Source organism: Babylonia areolata, chromosome 6 (genome assembly GCF_041734735.1).
Source record: "Babylonia areolata isolate BAREFJ2019XMU chromosome 6, ASM4173473v1, whole genome shotgun sequence".
NCBI lineage: Eukaryota > Metazoa > Mollusca > Gastropoda > Neogastropoda > Buccinidae > Babylonia > Babylonia areolata.
Window position 1 is genome coordinate 1,649,128 of NC_134881.1, and position 5,000 is coordinate 1,654,127.

Sequence of the window (5,000 nt, forward strand, 5' to 3'; positions counted from 1 at the left end):
TCTTTCACTGTTTTGGATAAGGTCAGACCATTTCTGCCATCTACAGTCGATCAGTCGCTGGTGAAATATAGAAATGAATGCTTTAATGCAACCTATCCCTTGGTTTAAGCAGACAAAACCAAAACCATACTCAAATAAACAGTGGCGTATCTTGGATACCCAATTCACCTTTCCTCTAGCATCTAAATCATACAACATATTGTGAGCTTTACGTGGTATTCTATTATCCTTCATTTGTAACAGTCTGGACCAATAACGGATACAATTTTACTGCAGATACTAAACATATGGGATATCGATATGTTTTACCGTAAACTAAATCGTTATGAGTTTGCCTATCAACACCTAGAAACTTCTTTAAAGCAAACGTATGAAGTGATTGGCAATGAACAGCAGCTTTATCCAGACCACACAATGCCGAGCCGTATTGCACAACTGGCTGTACCTGAACATCAAATAACTTGGTGAATAAATCAAAAGAAATATTATTGAGCATGTACGACTTTTTCATAATACAAATTAAAGCGTTTTTAGCCCTACTAGCAAGATCTTTACACACACCAGCAAAACTCAAACGTGCAGAGAAAATATGCCCAGATATTTATAAACATTGACAACTGGCATCAAAACACCATCATCCACCCACCTTTCTCTGCTGTTCAAATAACCACCCATACGAAATACTACGATATTACTTATGGACATATTAACTTTTAACTGGAGTGAATCTGCTGCATAGTGTAAGTTGTTCAGCTGTGTTTGCAACCTATAACACTTTCTGACATCAAAATAACATTACCAGCTAAGAGAAGTATAAACAGAGAGAGAGACAGAGACAGAGACAGACAGAGAGAGTGTGTGTCAGACAGACAGAAAGAAACAGAGAGTGTAAAACAGACAGACAGACACACACACACACACACACACACACACACACACACACACAAAGAGAGAGAGAGAGAGAGAGAGAGAGAGAGAGAGAGAGAGAACCGCTACAGCGTAGATACACACTTCCTCCTTCAACAACACCGACGGACGCTCCCACAGAAATCGCACCGTTGCCCCCACCCCCACCCCCCACCCCTCCTCACCACTATCCCCCCCAGGTCTAAATCAACACCCCCGGACAATACGCTCTCACCTAGGACAATACCCTCAGGACACTCGAACGCTCCCACGGACACTTGTCCAGGCAAAAAAGAGAGGGGGAGGTGATTAATTGGCCGACGGCCAGACCACCCCCTTTCAAGGGACGCTATTGTGATGGGGGGTAGGGGGTAATGGGGGAAATAAACTATACGTCAAATGAGCGCGAGTCTGAAAGAGGAGCGTGTGTGTTTGGGTGGCTATGGGGTGGGGGTTGGGGGGTGGGGGAGGGGCACTGTTGGTGGTGCTAGCAGTGCCAGATGGTTAATGTTCGTTCGTTCGTTCGTTGCTGTTTTCGGTTTTTCTGCTTTCAGTTTCTCAAGGAGGCGTCACTGCGTTCAGACAGTATAACAATGTACACGACACCACATCACCAAGTCAGGCCTTGAGTGCATGTATATATATATATACATTTGTGTACTTATCCGAGTGGATTTCTTCTGCATACTCTTGCCGGAGGACAACGTTTTTGTTGGCGTGGGTTCTTTTCCAGTGAGCAAGTGTATGTGTGCTGCACATGGGATCTCGGTTTATTGTCTCACCAGAATGACAAGACGCTCAGTTTGATTTTCTAGTCAAGCTTGTGACAGCGGGATTTGAACCCAGACCCACACGGACTGTTGACAGGAGAATCTCCACCACTCTGCCGCCTTCCTCCTTGTGTTCTTTCGTTGCATGGGGAGGGGGAGGGGTAGATGGGGTAGTGAGGGGGGAAGTAGATAGGGGGAGTAGATGGGGGCATGGGGAGGGGGAGGGGTAGATGGGGGGGTGAGGGGGGGAAGTAGATAGGGGGAGTAGATGGGGGCATGGGGAGGGGGAGGGGTAGATGGGGGGGTGAGGGGGGGAAGTAGATAGGGGGAGTAGATGGGGCCATGGGGGGAGGGAGGGGTAGATGGGGGGGGGGGTGAGGGGGGGAAGTAGATAGGGGGAGTAGATGGGGGCATGGGGGGAGGGAGGGGTAGATGGGGGCGGGGGGGTGCAGGGGGGTGGGGGAAGTAGATAGGGGGAGTAGATGGGGGGGGGGGGATGGTGGAAAGAAAGAAGGGGCTGAGAGGGGAAGGTAGTTTGTGCGTGGGTACCTGGTGGGTCAGGTCAGGGGCATAGCCCTTGCTACTGGTACCATGTAACCCAGTACTACCTGCCGCATGTGAAGTCTCCCAACGACGGACCAGGAGGACGAGGAAACCTTTCCCAACGGCTGTGAAGGCGGAAGAGGATGACCAAAGGGCAGGGGGAGCTCTTATCCTTGGCTGGAAGTCCCCCTAGGAGACGGAGCTCCGAAGAAAAAACCTGCACCTGCCGAGGCCGTCCTACACGTGGCAGTACCTGCACCTGTGGGACTGTGAGCGTCGGTAGGCGAGAGAGTGGGGAAGGGACTGCACAACTCCTCACTAAAAAAAAGTCACCTGTGCTGGTCAGGCAACCAGGCTAATGTCGGAACGACGTATGAGGACACACACCGACAGATAAGCCTGCCTGCCTTATCACAACACAACACAGCACAACACAGCACAACACAAACTCATGCCATTTCCTTTCCTTGCAGAAGACCACAGAGGGAAGAGGAAGCGTGACGCTCCAAACGAGAATCGAGCAGGACTATTGAAGAGGGAAGAGCTAGCGTGACGCTCCAAACGAGAATCGAGCAGGACTATTGAAGAGGGAAGAGTTAGCGTGACGCTCCAAACGAGAATCGAGCAGGACTATTGAAGAGGGAAGAGCTAGCGTGACGCTCCAAACGAGAATCGAGCAGGACTATTGAAGAGGGAAGAGCTAGCGTGACGCTCCAAACGAGAATCGAGCAGGACTATTGAAGAGGGAAGAGTTAGCGTGACGCTCCAAACGAGTATCGAGCAGGACTATTGAAGAGGGAAGAGCTAGCGTGACGCTCCAAACGAGTATCGAGCAGGACTTGTGAAAAGGAAGAGGAAGCGTGACGCTCCAAACGAGTATCGAGCAGGACTTGTGAAAAGGAAGAGTAAGCGTGACGCTCCAAACGAGTATCGAGCAGGACTTGTGAAAAGGAAGAGTAAGCGTGACGCTCCAAACGAGTATCGAGCAGGACTTGTGAAAAGGAAGAGGAAGCGTGACGCTCCAAACGAGTATCGAGCAGGACTTGTGAAAAGGAAGAGGAAGCGTGACGCTCCAAACGAGTATCGAGCAGGACTTGTGAAGAGGGAAGAGGAAGCGTGACGCTCCAAACGAGTATCGAGCAGGACTTGTGAAGAGGGAAGAGGAAGCGTGACGCTCCAAACGAGTATCGAGCAGGACTATTGAAGAGGGAAGAGCTAGCGTGACGCTCCAAACGAGTATCGAGCAGGACTTGTGAAAAGGAAGAGGAAGCGAGACGCTCCAAACGAGTATCGAGCAGGACTTGTGAAGAGGGAAGAGGAAGCGAGACGCTCCAAACGAGTATCGAGCAGGACTTGTGAAAAGGAAGAGGAAGCGTGACGCTCCAAACGAGTATCGAGCAGGACTTGTGAAGAGGGAAGACTGGTAGAAAAACAACGAAGGAAGAATGGGCCAATAGTGTGACTTTCCAGGCGTGTGCTTTGGTTAAGACGTTGATAGATTGCACATAGTCATGTAGAAGTACATTAATGTCGTGTTGACGCATTGCGCATGTCAGTGCGACTGAGAAGTATTGAGAGTGGGAGACAGAGAGAGAGAGAGAGAGAGAGAGAGAGTGCATGTGTGTGTGCGCGCGCGTGTGTTGTTGTTGTTGTTGTTGTCGTTATTACTGATTTTGTTGTTGTTGCGGTTTGCTTTAATTTTTGTTTCGTTTAATCAGCGCGTTTTGTGTCTTGTTCATCACAGTGCCACACGATGAGTGTTGTCTTTTGTTCATTGTTGTATTCTGCATCATTTCTATGCAGAAAGGACATTGCCCGTGTTATTGTCTGACTTGTGGCTGTTGCTGAGTATCATGCAATGTCCTGTTCCTTCATCATTTCTATGCAGAAAGGACATTGTCCGTGTTATTGTCCGACTTGTGGCTGTTGCTGAGTATCATGCAATGTCCTGTTCCTTCATCATTTCTATGCAGAAAGGACATTGCCCGTGTTATTGTCAGACTTGTGGCTGTTGCTGAGTATCATTCAATGTCCTGTTCCTTCATCATTTCTATGCAGAAAGGACATTGTCCGTGTTATTGTCTGACTTGTGGCTGTTGCTGAGTATCATTCAATGTCCTGTTCCTTCATCATTTCTATGCAGAAAGGACACTGCCCGTTTTATTGTCCGACTTGTGGCTGTTGCTGAGTATCATTCAATGTCCTGTTCCTTCATCATTTCTATGCAGAAAGGACATTGTCCGTGTTATTGTCAGACTTGTGGCTGTTGCTGAGTATCATTCAATGTCCTTCTGTTCCTTCATCATTTCTATGCAGAAAGGACATTGCCCGTGTTATTGTCAGACTTGTGGCTGCTGCTGAGTATCATTCAATGTCCTTCTGTTCCTTCTTGTCTTCGCTCTGTGGAAGATGGTGCACAGTCAACGGTTGCCACAGTAGTGACACAGACGTTAATAAAAAGGAAAAATAACAATCTTTGGATCTCTTTGCGTCCTGCTAGGACGAGGAGAGGACTGTGCGTGTGTGTGTGTGTGTGTGTGTGTGTGTGTGTGTGTTGGGGGGTGGGTGGTTGCGATGGGAAAGTCGTTGTGCGTGTGTGTGTGGGGGGGGGGGGAGGAGTGGGAGGCAGGAGAGGTAGTTAAGGGGGTGTGGTGTGGTGTGTGGGAGTGAGTGTGGCAATCCATCCTAAGGTTTAATGGCAGCGTTAAACAGTGTCGGAGAAGGGGAAGAAGAGGGGGGTGGTGTGTGTGTGTGTGTGTGTGTGGGAGGGGGGGGGAAGAA